General features: G+C 46.0%; 1 long non-coding RNA gene across 1 annotated transcript; it reads right to left on the bottom strand.

Annotated features, from left to right (window-relative positions):
* Positions 1-403: 403 nt before the first annotated feature.
* Positions 404-19193, bottom strand: LOC132772553 (uncharacterized). The gene is made up of 6 exons (XR_009631213.2): positions 18974-19193; positions 16732-16799; positions 10073-10115; positions 6604-6667; positions 1706-1782; positions 404-663 (listed from the first exon to the last, which is right to left on the bottom strand). It is a non-coding gene; the product is annotated as an uncharacterized lncRNA (long non-coding RNA).
* Between the last annotated feature and the right edge of the window lie 601 nt (positions 19194-19794).

Genomic DNA, 19794 nt, shown 5'->3' with positions numbered 1-19794 from the left:
TGGTAGCAATTCAGGGAGTACACTATCATACCCACACCCTTCAGGGACATTCTCATGGGAAACTACACTTTGCACAGGGGTCTCCTGGTCCTTCGCTGCATCAGTATTATTGACCAAAACATTGCCATCTTGAAATTCATTGGCATGACTTCCCACATCCAAAGCGCCCTGATCCTGAAACACAATCACAGGCTGAACTCCAACAGCCCGCTACATTTAAAAGACTCAAAGAATGCTATACTCTACACTTTAACCAAAACTAATGTGATGAACCCAGTGGATTACCAGATTTTAAGTGTAGAACTCAGTGGAATTTAACTAATGTGATGAAGTGGCAAGTGGTATAAGTGATGTATTGGGAAAATTACTGACTTTACAAATTGTATAATGATATTTCTATCGCTGGAAAATGTTAATAAATATATAGAATAAAAAAGTAAAAAGTTAGGACAAGATTGCATTGTAGGTTAGAAGATGCAAGCAAAAGTCAAGACATTTGTTAGGAGGGAATTACACACAAAGGAATCAGTTGTAATCAACACAGAGCCACAAAACAAATAGTCAATGAATTCTTCTTTCTCTTGCCAGCCTCGCCTTCCCTTCGGTCCAATACTTCTTCTGCAGAAAAGGTCCTCCCATTTAGTAACACACTACACAGGCATCCTAAAAAGAGAGAAAATAAAGGATTTGTTTCCAGCATTTTGTCCAAACACATCCTGCCTCAAAAATGTTAGATAGACATTCATGGGCATTTAATCCATGTATTAAATACAGTTCTGATGGACATGTGAAAAACACCTGGGGAATGACTAAGGGGGTATGATGAAATACCAGAAGGGATTGTGGAAATGGATGAATCATGGTCCTGTGAAATGAGGACTGGAGGTTGCATCATTCATTTGTCCCTCCGTGATGACAAGTCACCAGGTGCCTTGTCACAGGAGTTCCCAACTTTTTTTTCTCCAGGGCCCAATTGACCAAGGCCCACTTTGACCAGGGTCTGCTTGATCGGGGCCTGCTTGACCAAGACCCATTTGACCAGGGCTCACTTGACCAGGGCCCATTTGACCAGGGACTGTGACCAGGGCCCACTTTGACCAGGGCTCACTTGACCAGGACCCATTTGACCAGGGCCCACTTTGACCAGGGCCCACTTTGACCAGGGCCCACTTTGACCAGGGCTCACTTGACCAGGGCCCATTTGACCAGGGCCCACTGTGACCAGGGCCCACTTTGATCAGGGCCCACTTTGACCCGGGCCCACTGTGACCAGGGCCCACTTTGACCAGGGCCCACTTTGACCAGGGCCCACTTTGACCAGTGCCTACTCTGACCAGGGCCCATTTGACCAGGGCTCACTTTGACCAGGGCCTACTCTGACCAGGGCCCACTTTGACCAGGCCCACTTTGACCAGGGCCTACTCTGACCGGGGCCTACTCTGACCAGGGCCCACTTTGACCAGGGCCTACTCTGACCAGGGCCCACTTTGACCAGGCCCACTTTGACCAGAGCCTACTCTGACCAGGGCCTATTTTGACCAAGGCCCTCTTGTCCAGGGCCCACTTTGACCAAGGCTCACTTTGACTAGGATCCACTTTGATTACTTCTTCTACAGTGTGAATGAGCCCCTAAGCCAATATACAAACCCCTGAATTATGTTGCCTCCCATATTATATGATAATATGTCAAAGTAAGCAGCCATACCCTGTAATAGTAAGTTGCATGACCGATGGTTAGAGTTTCTGGATATCGCATGAGTGGGAATCCATGGGCACAGCGTTCTGAAAGAAAGAAATTGAATGAATTTAGGCACTGAAAGAGATGCATGGTTTCAGAGAGATGACCAAGTCCCAAGGTTCACACCTTATTGGTTGATTGATTTGCAATGTTTGCCTTTCTTACTCCTCCTCCTCCTCCTCCTCATCATCATCATCATTTAATTACTTATTAATCGCCCTCCATCCGAGAATGCTCTAGGCACTCTTTGCCAAGTTAGAGACCTATAAGTTTAGAACATCTTGAAATAAATGGCACTGGGACCATGCAAACTAGAGGGTTAAAAAAATCACACATAAATACATAAAGAATATTGTAAAGGCTTTCGCGATGCCACAGCTTTTTGTTTGGCACTGAAACATTACTTTAGTTGGTATATGTGTGGGGTTTCTGCTGGTGTACCGCCCACCCCGCGACCCAGCAGTTTCCCTGTCTGAGCTAGCAGAGGTAGTCTCCAATTCGGCCCTGTCTTCCCAGCGCTTGGTGGTGCTGGGAAATTTTAACATCCATGCTGAGACCTCCTTGTCCGGCGCAGCTCAGGACTTTATGGCCGCCATGACAACCATAGGACTGTCACAATTTATATTTGGGCCCACCCATCAGGCTGGACATACACTCGACCTAGTTTTTGTGGCGGACAGCAGAATGATCAGAGTGGAAGAGCAAAACATCCTTTCGGTGTCATGGTCTGATCACTATCTGATCAGTTTTAGACTCTCTGCGACCCTTAACCTTCGCAGGGGTGGAGGACAGATTAAAATGGTCCGCCCTAGGAGACTGATGGATCCAGATGGATTCCTGAGGAACCTTGGGGTTCTTCCTGCCTTGGAGCCTGGCGACTCTATCGATGCCTTGGTGGATCTCTACAACAGGGAGATGTCCAGGGCGATAGATACGATCGCTCCCGAACGCCCCATCTCGTTGCGTCGTGACAGGCCGTCTCCCTGGTTCACTGGGGAGCTGGCCATGATGAAGCATATGAGAAGGGGGCTAGAGCGCAAGTGGAGGAGATCTCGGGACGTGTCCGATCAAGCACGGGCTAAAGCCTCTCTTAGGGCATACTCCGTGGCTATACGGGTGGCCAGGGAATTTTCACGACCGCCCGTATAGCGTCTGCAGCAAATAGATCATCGGAGCTGTTTCAGGTTGTCGGGGAACTCCTTCACCCACCTGTGGTGGAGGAGGCCCCTGACGACCCAGCAGCTCGGTGTTGCGATTTCACACACCATTTTGCAGGCAAAGTTGCTCAGATACGCCTTGAGCTCGACTCCAATTTCATCGCAGTACCAGAAGAGGTGACGGAGGTATCTGCTTGTCCAATCTTGTGGGATTCTTTTAGGCTTGTTCTTCCTGAGACCGTGGAAGAGGTCCTTGGGGCTGTGAGGGCGACCACCTCGACCCTAGACCCTTGCCCTTCTTGGCTCATTAAATCTGCCTAGGAGGGGTTGGTTGATTGGTTTGCGTTGATCATTAATGCATCGTTGGAGCAAGGGATTTTTCCATCTAATCTGAAGCAGGCTGCGGTTCGTCCACTCCTCAAAAAGGCTTCCCTTGACTCCACGGTGCTTAACAATTACAGGCCAATCTCCAACCTCCCTGGTCGCCTCCCAGCTCCAGGGTTTTTTAGATGACATCAACTACCTAGATCAGTCACAGTCTGGTTTCAGGCCTGGTCACGGCACCGAGACAGCCTTGGTCGCCTTGGTTGATGACCTCCGCAGAGAGCTGGACAGGGGGAGTGTGACACTGCTGTTTCTCTTGGATATCTCAGCGGCTTTCGATACCATTGATCGTGGTATCCTTCTGGGTCATCTCTCTGGGATGGGCCTTGGGGGCACGGTTCTGTCGTGGCTCCGATCCTTCCTGGAGGGACGAACCCAGATGGTGAAGCTGGGAGAAGCCTGCTCAGATCCCTGGCCTTTGACCTGTGGGGTCCCGCAAGGCTCTATTTTGTCTCCCATGCTTTTTAACATCTACATGAAACCGCTGGGAGAGGTCATCCGGAGTTTTGGAGTTGGGTGCCATCTTTACGCAGATGATGCACAACTCTACTACTCATTTCCACCCAATTCCAAGGCCTCTCGGGTGCTGGACGAGTGCCTGGCCGCTGTGTCTATCTGGATGAGGAAGAACAAGCTGAAGATCAATCCCGACAAGACAGAGGTCCTCCTGGTCGATCGCAAACCGGATCGGGGTATAGGGTGGCAACCTGTGTTGGACGGGGTTACACTCCCCCTGAAGCCACAGGACCGCAGTTTGGGAGTCCTCCTGGATTCATCACTCATGCTTGAGGATCAGGCCTCAGCGGTGTCCGGGAGGGCTTTTGCACAACTGAGACTCATGCGCCAACTGCGACCGTACCTCGCGAAGGCTGATCTGGCTGGGGTGGTCCACGCCTTGGTCACCTCTAGATTGGACTATTGCAATGCGCTCTACGTAGGGCTGCCCTTGAAAACGGCTCGGAAATTCCAACTGGTCCAACGGGCAGCAGCCAGGATGTTAACCAGGGCTCATTACAGAAAGAGGTCAACCCTCCAGTTTAAGGAGCTCCATTGGCCGCCGTTTATTTTCCGAGCCCAATTTAAGGTGCAGGTGCTCACCTACAAAGCCCTGAACGGTTTGGGACCACCCAAATGCATGACCGCATCTCTGTCTACGAACTCACACATTCACTCCGGTCATCTGGAGAGGCCCTGCTCGTGATCCCACCTGCTTCGCAAGCGCGCTTGTTGGGGACTCGAGACAGGGCCTTTTCTGTGGTGGCCCCCCGTCTCTGGAACGCCCTCCCAAAAGAGCTTAGACAGGCCCCTTCACTGGCAGTCTTCAGAAAGAACTTGAAGACCTGGCTGTTCCGATGTGCCTTTTCAGATTAGGAACCCCAATACCAAGTCCTAGAAGCACTTTAGTAACTGAGATCACTGCACACCGCACACTGCACTTACTTATAATCCTACATACCTCCTGCCACATCAGCACTTTTAATCTTGTACCCACTACCCTGGCCTGGCCTGGCCTAGTTTTATAGTGTCTTGACGTCTTGATGTATTGTTATTGCTGTTGTTTATTCTGCTTAACTGTTTTTAATTTGCTTCAGGTATTGTATTGTTGTATTGTGTTTTGTGGCCTTGGCCTGTGTAAGCCACATCGAGTCCTGCGGGAGATGCTAGCGGGGTACAAATAAAATAATAATAATAATAATAATAATAATATGTGAGCCTCTTTATGTGGAGTGTCCTGTAACTCACGCATCCTGATGCCAAGTCAGGAAGAAAAGCAAATGGTCACATTTGTGGAGGATCCCAAATTGGGGAGTTGGTGGAAAATGACCCCAGAGAACAGGATCGGGAACCAAAATGACCTTAGTGGATGAGAGAGCTGGGCCAAAAGGAACGTCAACAGGAAGAAATCTATAGCACTACATGTTGGAACTTTGGTTTACATGTAGTGAAATATTGTTTGTAGTTTAAATTCTGTGTGCGGTGTAGGGAGACCAAGGTGCTTGCTTATAAAGCTATTGTCCCCCCAACCCTGCTATATGCCTGCGAGACGTGGACTGTCTACAGACGTCACATGCAACTCCTGGAACGATTCCATCAGCGCTGCCTCTGGAAAATCCTGCAAATCTCTTGGGAAGACAGGCGGACAAACGTCAGCGTGCTGGAAGAAGCAAAGACCACCAGCACTGAAGCGATGGTCCTCTGCCATCAGCTCTGCTGGAGTGGCCACGTTGTCCGAATGCCCAACCACCGTCTCCCAAAGCAGTTGCTCTTCTCCGAGCTCAAGAATGGAAAATGGAATGTTGGTGGGCAGGAAAAGAGATTTAAAGATGGGCTCAAAGCCAACCCTAAAAATTATGCCATAGACACCGATAACTGGGAAACCCTGGCCCTTGAGCACTCCAGTTGGAGGTCAGCTGTGACCAGCAGTGCTGCAAAATTTGAAGAGGCATGAATGGAGGGCGAAAGAGAGAAATGTGCCAAGAGGAAGGTGCGTCAAGCCAACCCCGACCGGGACTGCCCTCCACCTGGAAACCAATGTCCTCACTGCGGGAAAACAGGCAGGTCAAGGATAGGGCTCCACAGTCACCTACGGACCCACCGCCAGTCCACCAATCTTGGAAGACAATCCTACTTGGACAACGAGGGATCGCCTAAGTAAGTAAGTGGCAGGGCTGTTTGTTATTTTCTTTGATTGCTATGTGTTGCCTAAAAAGACACTACAAATCCCATACTTTCAAGCCTATACTTTCCTAACTTGCGAAATCAGCTTACAAGGCCCCAAAAGCTCTCAGGGCTATTTGTTATTTTCTTTGTTTGCTCTGCGTTGCCTAAAAAGACACTACAAATCCCATACATTCAAACCTCTCCTTCCCTAACTTGTGAAATCAGCTTCCAAGGCCCCAAAAGGTCTCTCTCCACCATTAATGAAGCAATTCGGAAATTTCAGAAAGTTCCAAAAAAGCTGACCAACTGTGGAATCTGCTGCCTAGGCATCAAGTGGTGTCTCCTTCTCTGGAGGCTTTTGAACAGAGGCTGGGTGGCTATCTGTTGGGAGGGCTTGTGTTATATCTTCCCCACATGGCAGAATGAGACTGAACTAGATGGCCTTTGGGGGGTCCCTTCCAAGTCAATGAGGAAGGGAATAAGCTATTGGACAGCACTTAGATGACAAGGGGTAACTTATCCCGTAGAGACGCTCAACTGCAAGTTCTTCCCTGACCATCTGGGCAAACTCTCCTGTGTTTCTTTCTGGCAAACCAGAGGCTGCTTCTGAAAATGTTGGATCTCAGTCACAGCAAATACCTTGCCTTCATTCAGGGAACTTACCATTGAGGTGAGGCATAAGCAATACATCCAGAATATCCCTGCAGTGATTCAGCAGAAGGTTAACCTACAAGAGATTGAAAAAGTACATGGCTCAGATCTGGCTCAGGGTTCAATCTTTGGTCCCGTCTAATTGTTCTCCTTACAAAGGCAGCCCTCCACATTCACGCATGAAAGTGAAGATCCACAAATTAAGGACATGAGATAGATAGATAGATAGATAGATAGATAGATAGAGATTGAGAGAGAGAGGTAGATGATAGATAGATAGCTCTCAGGTTGTCTGGGTCTTCCAGCAGGACACTATGGTCAACTTTTGCTGGAAACTGACCATATTACCCCATTGGAGTTGCCCAGAGAGGTGTTCTCTCTAGAGATCTCCAAGTCCTCCAGCGCGATGGAGGAAATTGGTCATAGTGTCGCGCTGGAGGATCTGCAGATTCCAGGAGATAACATTTTTTTAAATCCCTGAATAATCAAATCTGCAAAAGCCAAACTCACAAAAGTGGAAGGACGACCATATATTCATTTGCTTGTTTTATTGCCAAGGCGTTCTTTTAATTTGGAGTTCAGTGCCATCTCTCCGCAGATGACACTCAACTCTACTACTCCTGTTCCAAGGAAGCCCCCCGGATCCTTGACCAGTGCCTGGCCACTGTGATGGACTGGATGAGGGCTAACAGGCTGAAACTTAATCCTGACAAGACAGAGGTCCTCCGGATCAGTTGTGGGGCCAATCGGAGTATAGGGTGGCAACCTGTGCTCGACGGGGTTACACTCCCCCTGAGGACTCAGGTCCGCAGTCTGGGGGGTCTTCCTAAATTCCGCTCTGACGGTTGATGCTTAGGTGTCAGCAGTGGCCAATTCAAGTTTGTGCGCCAGCTGCACCTGTACCTCATGAAGTCCGACTTGACCATGGTGGACCATGCCCTAGTTATCTCCAGATTGGATTATTGCATTGCACTCTATGTTGGGCTGCACTTGAAGACGGCCCGGAAATTGAAATTGGTGTAAAGATCAGTGACCAGATTACTAACTGGAGCAAGCTACAGGGAGTGGTCAACCCACCTGTTCAAACAGCTCCACTGGATGGCAATGAGTTTCTGGTGCCAATTCAAGGTGCAGGTGATTATCTACAAAGCCCTAAACGGTTCAGGACCTGCCTATCTTCGCGATCACATCTTGCCCCATCAACCAACATGAGCCTTAAGATCATACTGGGAGGCCCTTCTCTCGCTTCTGCCAATGTTGGTGGGGACGAGGGAGAGGGCCTTCTCGGTGGTGGTCCCCTGGCTCTGGAACTCTCTTCCTACGGAGATCAGAGGGGCACTTACCCTATCCATCTTCCACAATAACCGAAAAACATGGATGTTCCACTGTGCCTTTGACTAGGTAGTTCCAAAGAATTGGCCCAATGGGTTGTTGTAGGTTTTTTCGGGTTGTATGGCCATGGTCTAGAGGCATTCTCTCCTGACGTTTCGCCTGCAAGCATTCTCAGAGGTAGTGAGGTCTGTTGGAACTAGGCAAAAGGGGTTTATATATCTGTGGAATGACCAGGGTGAGACAAAGGACTCTTCTCTCTTGGAGCTAGGTGTGAATGTTTCAACTGACCACCTCGATTAGCATTTTTATAGCCTGGCAGTGCCTGGGGCAAACTTTTGTTGAGAGGTAATTAGATGCCCCTGCCTGCTTCCTCTCTGTTGTTGTACTGTTGCAATTTTAGAGTTTTTTAATACTAGTAGCCAGATTTTGTTCATTTTCATGGTTTCCTCCTTTCTGTTGAAATTGTCCACATGCTTCTTGTGGATTTCAGTGGCTTCTCTGTGTAGTCTGACATGGTGGTTGTGAGAGTGGTCCAGCATTTCTGTGTTCTCAAATAATATGCTGTGTCCAGGTTGGTTCCTCAGGTGCTCTGCTATGGCTGACTTCTCTGGTTGAAGTAGTCTGCAGTGCCTTCCATGTTTCTTGATTCGTGTCTGGGCAATGCTGCTGCGTTTGGTGGTCCCTATGTAGACTTGTTCACAGCTGCATGGTATGCAGTAGACTCCTGCAGAAGCGAGAGGATCCCTCTTGTCCTCTGCTGAACGTAGCATTTGTTGGATTTTCTTGGTGGGCTGTAGATAGTTTGTATGTTGCGTTTCCTCATTAGCCTCCCTATGCGGTCAGTGGTTCCCTTGATGTATGGCAGGAACGCTTTTCCTCTGGGTGGATCTTCATCTTTATTCTCGTGGCTTGTTCTTGGTCTTGCAATGGATACTCCACCTCAGACATCAGAAGAGCTGATGAGGAAACACAACATGCAAACTATCTACAGACCCACCAAGAAAATCCAACAACTGCTGCGTTCAGCAAAGGACAAGAGGGATCCTCTCACCTCTGCAGGAGTCTATCGTATACCATGCAGCTGTGGGCAAGTCTACAGAGGGACCACCAAACGCAGCATTGCCCAGACACGCATCAAGGAACATGAAAGGCACTGCAGACTACTTCAACCAAATAAATCAGCCATAGCAGAGCACCTGAGGAACCAACCTGGACACAGCATTTTATTTGAGAACACAGAAATGCTGGACCACACCAACAACCACCATGTCAGACTACACAGAGAAGCCACTGAAATCCACAAGTATGTGGACAATTTCAACAGAAAGGAGGAAACCATGAAAATGAACAAAATCTGGCTACCAGTATTTTAAAAACTCTAAAATTGCAACAGCAAAGCAACAGAGAGGAAGCAGGCAGGGACATCTAATTACCTCTCAACAAAAGTTTGCCCCAAGTGCAGTCAGGCCATTGAATGCTAATCAAGGTGGTCATTTGAAACATTCACACCTAGCTCCAGCAGAGAAAAGCCCTTTTTCCCACCCTGGTCATTGCACAGATATATAAACCCTTTTTCCTAGTTCCAACAGACCTCACTACCACTGAGGATGCTTGCCATAGATGCAGGCGAAACGCCAGGAGAAATGCCTCTAGACCATGGCCATACATCCCGAAAAAACCTACAGCAATCCAGTGATTCCGGCCATGAAAGCCTTCGACAATTGGCCCAATGTTACCTAAGTTCCAGCATTTTAGCCTGGCCCTCCGCTCTCCAATCCTGACATTGTAATGCCCAGGAACGTTATCTTCCCAGCCCTGCCTTCTGAATTTTGCACTTTCCCTTAGCTCTATCTAGAAATTTGCACAAACCCAGAGTCTTCTGAATTCAGCACTTTTATCGTTCTGTATGGTACTGTTTTTATGATGTTATGTTTTAGTGATATGTTTTTATTTAGTTTGGTTTTAATGCTATCTTATTGTGTTATGATTTTAACTCTATGCTCTCTGGGCTTGTCCCTTTGTAAGCCACCCCGAATCCCTTAGGGGAGATGGAGGTGGGGTGTAAAAATAAAGTTGTTGTTGTCATTATTATAATAATTATTTATTACAAATACCTGGAGTTATGATGCACCAGAACAGATCAACTTACCCGGAGAATCCCTAGTGCTGAAGAATGTAGTGAAATACTGAGTCTAAGGAGCAAGAAAAAGAATATCATTATAATTGCAGTGACAAAAAAAAAAACATTTTTCCAGTAAATAAAATGGCTAAAATAGGCATTTACTGTATCTGCACTGTAGAATGAATGCTGTTTCATACCACTTTAACTGCAACTGCTCAATTCCATTGAATCTTGGGAGATGTAGTTTGCTGAGTGACTAGAACAATGTTTCTCAACCTTCCTGGTGCTGCGACCCCTTAACCCAGTTCCTCATGTTGTGATGACCCCCAACATTATTTTCATTGCTACTTTATAACTGTAATTTGGCTACTGTTATGTATTGTAATGTAAATATCCGACATGCAGAATGTATTTTCATTCACTGGACCAAACTGGGCATAAACACCCAATACATGGGGTTGGGGGGATTGATTTTGTCACTTGAGAGTTGTAGTTGCTGGGATTTATAGTTCGCCTACCATCAATGAGCATTCTGAACTCTACCAACGATGAAATTGAACCAACCTTGGCACACATGACCTACACAAAATACTGGAAGGGTTTGGTAGGTATTGACCTTGAGTTTGGGAGTTATAGTTCACCAACCTCCAGAGAGCACTGTGGGCGCAAACATTGATGGATCTGGACCAAATATTGGCACAAATACTCAATATGCCCAAATGTGAACAGTGGTGGAATTTGGGGAAAATAGAGCTTGACATTTGGAAGTTGTAGTTCCTGGGATTTATAGTTCACCTACAATCACAGAGCATTCTGAACCTCACCGATGAGAAAATTGGGCCAAGCTTCCCATGCAGAATCCCCACAACCAACAGAAAAATACTGTGTTTTCTGGTGGTCTTTGGCGACCCCTCTGACACCCCCTTGCGACCCCCCCCCCCCGGGATCCCAACCCCAGGTTGAGAAACGCTGGACTAGAACTCTTTGGCAGAGAAGGCGAAAGACCTTGCAAAACTACCACTCCCAGTTTGCATGACTGTTAAAGTGGTATACAACTGCATTCATTCCGCAGTAGAGAAGCACTCTTGGTGCCAGTTTGCAATAGTTTTGTTTGCAGAAAACAACGCAACGAAGCTTGGCCTGGGGAAGTATGGCATTTTATTTCAGCCAGTCCTGCTGTTACTAGTTGCTAGTTACCTTACCTTACATTTTACAGCACTAGTTTACTTACCTTACATTTTGCAGCAGAGGTAATGTGTTGGCAGAATGAGCAATTATTTCAAAAGTAACTTTCAGGGGAATACTAATCGTATCAGAAGCAAACCGAGGGTACAGTTGTAATGTATTTTTAAAACACTAGGTCTAAAGATGTAGCATTCTATTAAATGTCCTTTGACCAGTAGCTGGCCACTTGGAATGCCTCTGGTGTCGCTGTGAGAAGGTCCTCCACTGTGCACGTAGCAGGGCTCAGGCCGCACTGTAATGAGTGGTCTGTGGTTTGCTCTTCTCCACACTCGCATTTCATGGACTCCACTCCCCATTTCTGAAGGTTGGCTCTGCATCTCGTGGTGCCAGAGCGCAGTCTGTTCAGTGCCTTCCACATCGCCCAGTCTTCTGTGTGCCCAGGAGGGAGTCTCTCGTTCGGTATCAGCCAGGTTATTGCCTGCCACTTTTGGACTCTCGCTTGCTGAGGTGTTCCTGCAAGTATCTCTGTAGATCTTAGAAAACTATTTCTTGATTTAAGGCATTGGCGTGCTGGCTGATTAGCATTTGATGGCCTGGCAGTTTTGGTGTGGCTTGTTAGTGCCTGGGGGAATCTTTTGTTGAGAGGTGATTAGATGTCCCTGATTGTTTTCCTCTGCTGTTTTGCTCTTGTAATTTTAGAGTTTTTAAATACTGGTAGCCAGATTTCATGGTTTCCTCCTTTCTGTTGAAATTGTCCACATGCTTGTGTATTTCAATGGCTTCTCTGTGTAGTCTGACATGGTGGTTGTTGGTGTGGTCCAGCATTTCTGTGTTCTCAAATAAAATGCTGTGCCCAGGTTGGTTCCTCAGGTGCTCTGCTATGGCTGACTTCTCTGGTTGAAGTAGTCTGCAGTGCCTTCCATGTTCCTTGATTGGTGTTCGGGCAATGCTGCTGCGTTTGGTGGTCCCTCTGTAGACTTGTCCACAGCTGCGTGGTACACGGTAGACTCCTGCAGAGGTGAGAGGATCCCTCTTGTCCTTTGCTGAACGTAGCATTTGTTGGATTTTCTTGGTGGGTCTGTAGATAGTTTGTATGTTGTGTTTCCTCATCAGCTTCCCTCTACGGTCAGTGGTTCTCTTGATGTCTGGTAAGAACACTTTTCCTCTGGGTGGATCTTGGTCTTGACTCTCGTGGCTTGTCCTCGGTGGTCTTGGAGCTCTTCTGATGTCTGAGGTGGAGTCTCCATTGGCCTGGAGAGCCCAGTTGAGGTGGTCCAGTTCATCTTGGAGGAGGTGGGCTTCGCAGATTCTTTTTGCACAGTCTGCTTCTTCAAATTGGGTTTCTTGGACTTGGCTATCAGGACCTTTCCATGGGTTTTGGTGTCTTCTTTGCGGTCCTGAGATTTTGATAATGATGCTGGGAGCTGTAGTTTGGTGAGGCACCAGCAGCTTTCAGTTTAATTACTCCCAAGATTCCATACAGCAATTACAGCCATGTCAAACTGCCTTCATTCTACGGTGTGAATATACCCCTGTTAAACATAATGTTAGTAATTATAGAATCAAAGAGTTGGAAGAGACCTCCTGGGCCATCATCCAGTCCAACCCCATTCTGCCAAGAAGCAGGAATATTGCATTCAAATCACCCCTGACAGATGGCCATCCAGCCTCTGTTTAAAAGCTTCCAGAGAAGGAGCCTCCACCACACTCCGGGGCAGAGAGTTCCACTGCTGAACGGCTCTCACAGTCAGGAAGTTCTTCCTCATGTTCAGATGAAATCTCCTCTCTTGTAATTTGAAGCCATTGTTCCGCGTCCTAGTCTCCAGGGAAGCAGAAAACAAGCTTGCTCCCTCCTCCTCCCTGTGGCTTCCTCTCACATATTTATACATGGCTAATATATCCCCTCTCAGCCTTCTCTTCTTCAGGCTAAACATGCCCAGCTCCTTAAGCCGCTCCTCATAGGGCTTGTTCTCCAGACCTTTTATCATTTTAGTCGCTCTCCTCTGGACACATTCTAGCTTGTCAATATCTCTCTTGAATTGTGGTGCCCAGAATTGGACACAATATTCCAGGTGTGGTCTAACGAAAGCAGAATAGAGGGGTAGCATTACTTCCTTAGATCTAGACACTATGCTCCTATTGATGCAGGCCAAAATCCCATTGGCTTTTTTTGCCGCCACATCACATTGTTGGCTCATGTTTAACTTGTTGTCCACAAGGACTCCAAGATCTTTTTCACACGTACTGAGCCAGGCGTCACCCATTCTGTATCTTTGCATTTCGTTTTTCCTGCCAAAGTGGAGTATCTTGCATTTGTCACTGTTGAACTTCATTTTGTTAATTTTGGCCCATCTCTCTAATCTGTCAAGATCGTTTTGAATCCTGCTCCTGTCCTCTGGAGTATTGGCTATCCCTCCCAATTTGGTGTCGTCTGCAAACTTGATGATCCTGCCTTCTAACCCTTCATCTAAGTCATTAATAAAGATGTTGAACAGGACCAGGCCCAGGACGGAACCCTGCGGCACTCCACTCGTCACTTCTTTCCAGGATGAAGAGGAAGCCTTGGGGAGAATCACCCTCTGGGTTCGTCCATTTAACCAATTACAGATCCACCTCACCGTAGTTTTGCCTAGCCCACATTGGACTAGTTTCCTTTCCAGAAGGTCATGGGGGACCTTGTCAAAGAAGGCCTTACTGAAATCCAGGTACGCTACATCCACAGCATTCCCCGCATCTACCCAGCTTGTAACTCTATCGAAAAAAGAGACCAGATTGGTCTGGCATGACTTGTTTTTGATAAATCCATGTTGACTATTAGCGATGACTGCATTTATTTCTAAGTGTTTGCAGACCACTTCCTTAACAAACTTTTCCAGAATCTTGCCTGGTATTGACGTGAGGCTGACCGGACAGTAGTTGTTTGGGTCATCCTTTTTTCCCTTCTTGAAGATTGGGACCACATTGGCCCTCCTCCAATCTGCTGGAACTTTTCCTGTTCTCCAAGAACTCTCAAAGATGATTGCCAATGGTTCCGAAATGACTTCCGCTAGTTCCTTCAATACTCTGGGGTGTAGTTGATCTGGCCCTGGGGACTTGAACTCATTTAGAGCGGTCAGGTAATCCTGTACAACTTGTTTCCCAATTTGGAGTTGGATATCCTCAAATCCCTCATCCACTCTGTCTTGCTGAGGTTGAAGATGACTTTCTTTTTGTGAGAAGACCGAGGCAAAGAAGGCATTAAGTAGTTCTGCCTTTTCCCTATCATCCCCTGTCAGCATTGCCCCATCTTCTCCTCGAAGAGGCCCTATCGCCTCCTTGTTTTTCCTTTTTCTACTGACATAAGAATAGAAGCCCTTTTTATTGTTTTTAATGTCCCTGGCAAGCCTGAGCTCGTTTTGTGCTTTAGCCTTGCGGACCTTTTCCCTACAGGTGTTGGCTATTTGTTTGAATTCTTCTTTGGTGATTTCTCCCTTTTTCCAGTTCTTGTGCATGTCTCTTTTGTGTCTCAGCACAGTTAGAAGTTCTTTGGACATCCATTCTGGCTTCTTTGCACTTGTCCTATTTTTTCTTTTTGTCGGCACGGTTTGCAACTGCGCCTTGAGTATTTCACTCTTGAGAAACTCCCATCCATCCATAACTCCCTTGTCTTTTAGTATCTGTGTCCACGGAATGCTGCTCAGTGTTTCCTTCATTTTTTGGAAATCAGCTCTCCTAAAGTCAAAAATGCGGGTTTGACTTGTCTTAGTTTTGGCCTTCCTTTGTACCTCAAATTGCAGGAGCACATGGTCACTTGCCCCTAAGGATCCTACCACTTCGACCGCATCGATCAGGTCCTCCGCATTTGTTAGGATGAGATCAAAAGTAGCCAATCCCCTTGTTGCCTCTTCTACCTTCTGGACCATGAAATTGTCTGCAAGGCAAGCGAGGGATTTGTTGGACTTTGTACTCTTGGCCGAGTTTGTTTTCCAGCAAATATCGGGATAGTTGAAATCGCCCATGACTACTACATCTCTTCTCTGTGCCTGTTTGGTCAACTGTTGGCAGAAGACTTCATCAAGTTCTTCCTCCTGGCTTGGAGGTCTGTAGTAGACACCTGCAACAAGATCTTTTTGAGTCCCAGTTCCCTTGATTCTTATCCAGATGCTTTCAAGCTGGTTTCCCAGATTGCTGTCATGCATTTCTTCTGCAGCATAAGAGTTTTTGACATATAAGGCTACTCCGCCTCCTCTCCCCTTTGTTTGGTTTCTGTGAAAGAGGTTATAGCCCTCGATGTCTACATTCCAGCGATAGGAGTCATCCCACCAGGTTTCAGTGGTGCCTATGATATCATATTTGTGGTGTTGTGCTAAAAGTTGGAGTTCGTCATCTTTATTTCCCATGCTCTGTGCATTAGTGTAAAGACATGTGAGCCCCTGAGATCTTCCCCTGAGCTGTTTAATTGGGATTATTGTGCTTTCGGTACTTGGTCCTTTTTGTCAATCTAACAGTTTCATCAATCTAACAGTTTCACCAATGTTTGTCTGTATGACCCAGATCGGAGAACATTTTGTAGCAAAGAATGCAATTTGTACACAGAATTCCCATGTTGCAGAACATATATGTTTCCGGGTCCATTAGAGTACCTTTGCAGAAGGAAGAAGATTGAGAAACAGCTTGGCAGATTTCCAGGTGTTTATTTCATACTCCGGAGTAAGGGTGATCAATTCCCAAGCCTGTCACAACCTTAAGGTCGCAATTGTCCAGCTTTTATAGCATGAAATTGCTAGTTTTACACATGCGCAGAACAACTCTGAAATTTACACAATACAATCATTAACAAGAATTTTCATATATAATTGCCAAGGACATTCTCCTGGCAAGCACATCATGACCCCAAACATCTGTTCAATTATATAACTTCTCAACTTTCACCCATTATCCCCAGATGACACGTTCAATTGCTTTTAATTTCCTTAGATCTCTTAAATAAATTATAACTTTATATATGTTTTTAACATAAGAGTTGATCAAGGCACTCTCCTAATCAATCCTGCTGTAATTACTTTGTTTTTAATATGAAAACCAAAGGAACTTGCTTAAAATAAAAGTGTTTCTGAAATTGCCTGCTATTTACATTAAGTAGTCAGAAGATGGCCCTCTCTCACCATATGACCTTAGATGTTCCAAGTCTTGGATCAATATATATTGATTTCTGCATGCTGCCAATTCTTTTGTTGTTTCTTCATATGTCAACATTTAGCTAAAACAAACATTTGGCCTGTACAAACATACAACCTTTGACCCGTTCGTTCTGACCTCATATTGATCAATACCATCTGTCGGTTTTTTCCCAATTTGCAAAACCTCCCTTGAGCTGTCTTCCCTGAATTCAGGTAGGAATCTTTCTAAATTATGATTATTATTTTATTTTTCTCCTAACGACCGCCACACCCATGCAACAAAAACCCCGCAATTGCATTCTCCTGTTGAGATCTAGAGACAGAAAATGGCACATCACTTACTTCTCAAGGCCCAAAGCTATCACTAGTATGCTGTCAGACACCGAGAACCGAACAACCAAAGTAAGGGTCTGGAAATATAGTTGAGAGAGTGAGAATGGTCATTTGGGTGAGAGTACATTCTTAATACAATCCTATATTGAAAACTGTTTCCTTTTTATGTATTGACAAAAGAATTAAGCTGAGTCAATCAGTGGTGAGAAGCTGAGTACTGAAACTAATAAAACAATAACTTATGTCCCTGGTGTTGGCCAAGTATGCATTTTCTAATGCCCCCACTCGTAAAATCATAAAGGTAATGATGCATGCTTCTAATAAACAGCACTAGAAAAATGCAATGCCAAGCATATCTGCTCCTGGAATCATAACAATTGCACTTTTACGAAGTCTTTAGGCTGCTTTGCCAAAGAGTGCTTGAGACTTACCAAGCCACAACTCCTCTAATTCCATAGTATGGGATCACAACATTGAAAGCATACATGGGCAAACTTTGGCCCTCCAGGTGTTTTGGACTAGAAACAATGACCTACATATGTATTGTCGAAGGCTTTCATGGCCGGAATCATTGGGTTGTTGTAGGTGTTTTCGGGCTATATGGCCATGGTCTAGAGGCATTCTCTCCTGACGTTTTGCCTGCCTCTATGGCAAGCCATAGACGCAGGTGAAACACCAGGAGAGAATGCCTCTAGACCATACAACAACCCAATGACCTACATACTTGTGTATAAGTTGACCTCATGTATAAATCAAGGGTACATGTGGAGGTCAAAATTATGGATTTTGCAATGTTCCACAGACACATCATTCTGTGGAAAGGGAAGAGGGCCTGCAGTGGCTCTCAGGGATCAGCCATCCCTGGATGCCAGTGTTGTACATCAGCATGTTCAGCCTGTGATAGTGTCCGATGTTCATGTTGATATTCGTGATGAGAATGGGGGTGATGTTCATGTTGATGTAATGGGGATACTGATTTGGTTCCTGGGCCAGGATCTGGTGAATTTGGGGGTGAGGGGTCAATTGGGCCTGAGTGGAGTTTAAAAGAGAGGCCAGAGAGGCCTGAGTCGGAATCAGCTCGGATTCAACAGAAGTTAGGTAGTAAACCAAAACTAAGAAAGAATCCGTTCCTAGCTGTTTAAGAGTCAGGGAAGAGTTTAGAATGATGTGTGAGAGATTATTGCTTCAGATGAGGCAACATTGTGATAACAGCAAGTTTCATGCACCAAGGTATGCCTAGCTCATGTCTTGTCCATGGGATATGCTTCTGTGTTGTTCATGGATTCAAGTACCTAGTTTCATGGATTTCCTTAGACTATTGATTCCTGCTTTCCTTTGTACCTGATGAACTAAATTGGATTTTTTTTTTACTGTGGATTACTTTTTACTGCTTTGGCTACATATATTAACTGCTTGCTGATTTTACCCAGCTAGTGTAGCATTTAAAGTCAGAGGTGATTCTGCTCTGGAGTGCGACAGCCAGTGACATAAAAATCCCACCTCTCTGTTCAATGTCACTGCCCATATAGAATAGCATGCAAACTAAATATCCCACTTTTCTATTCAATGGTTCCACCCATATAGAATAGCATGCAAGCTAAATATCCCACCTCTCTGTTCAATGGTTCCACCCATATAGAATAGCATGCGAACTAAATATCCCACCTCTCTGTTCAATGATTCCACCCATATAGAATAGCATGCGAACTAAATATCCCACCTCTCTGTTCAATGGTTCCACCCATATAGAATAGCATGCAAGCTAAATATCCCACTTTTCTGTTCAATGGTACCACCCATATAGAATAGCATGCAAGCTAAATGTTCCATCTCTCTGTTCAATGGTTCCACCCATATAGAATAGCATGCAAACTAAATATCCCACTTTTCTGTTCAATGGTTCCACCCATATAGAATAGCATGCAAACTAAATATCCCACTTTTCTGTTCAATGGTTCCACCCATATAGAATAGCATGCAAGCTAAATGTTTCACCTCTCTGTTCAATAGCAGTGCTCATATAGAATAGTATGCAAGCTAAATATCCCACCTCTCTGTTTAATGGCACTGCCCGTATAGAATCACACGCACACTAGATATGCCATCTCTCTATTCAATGGCAGTCCAGATATAAGAGCATCCAAATAGGAGCAGAGGCTGGTCAGACTGACCGGATACCTCTTTCCAGCTGACCTCTCCAAATCCAATCAAGATAAGGAGGGCTCAGTCACCAAGGAATGTTGTTACTTACACAATTTATCCTGACCACCAACACAGTAGTTCCACCTGCAACCCTGACGTACACGTCAAGAAGGACAAAAGCTTCCACAATACACCTGTCCTTTCCCACAATAACCGCTGTAATTGTCAAACTGTGTACTCTGATGTAGATAAGACCCTGGAGGGAAAGGTAAGAGACATGTCATAATGTTATCAGTAGGGCCCTTGGAAGCCTCAGATGTGGGATTTAGTCATTCAAAAGCCATTTCCGAGCTCCCACATCGCCCTTTTGAAAGACCCCATCCTGTCAGCAAGTGAGCTTCTCTCGTTATGCAAGCAGAGGTGAGTTCAAGGTATCACACGTACCAGTGGTGATGCCTGTAAAAGGAAAAGGAAAAATAATTTTGAGATTTCTGAGTCTTGGGAAAGTTTCTGGTTACATCCCGAATAGATTACTGCAACATACTCAACATGGGGCTGCTTTTGAAGACTGTTCAGAAACTTTAAATAGTCCAGTGGGCGGCAGCCAGACTGCTCACTGGAGCTCCATACAGGGAGCACACCACCCCTCTGCTATGTCAACTCCACTGGCTGCCGGTCCATTTCTGTGCACAATTCAAAGTGCTGGTCTTGGCCTATATAGCCCTAAACGGCTCCAGCCCAGCTTACTTGTCCGAACATATCTCCCTCTACATTCCGCCTTGCAGTTTAAGATCAGCTAGGGAGGCCCTGCTCTCAGTCCCACCTGCCTCGCAAACGCATCCGGTGGGGACGAGGGACAGGGCCTTCTTGGTGGTGACCTCCCTCTTGTGGAACTCACTCTACAGCAAGATTAGATCTGCGTCCTCAATC

This window comes from Anolis sagrei, chromosome 4 (assembly GCF_037176765.1).
Source record: "Anolis sagrei isolate rAnoSag1 chromosome 4, rAnoSag1.mat, whole genome shotgun sequence".
NCBI classification, from domain to species: Eukaryota; Metazoa; Chordata; class Lepidosauria; order Squamata; family Dactyloidae; genus Anolis; species Anolis sagrei.
Note: the sequence above shows the minus strand (reverse complement) of the source record. Positions and strands in the feature narration are given on the sequence as shown.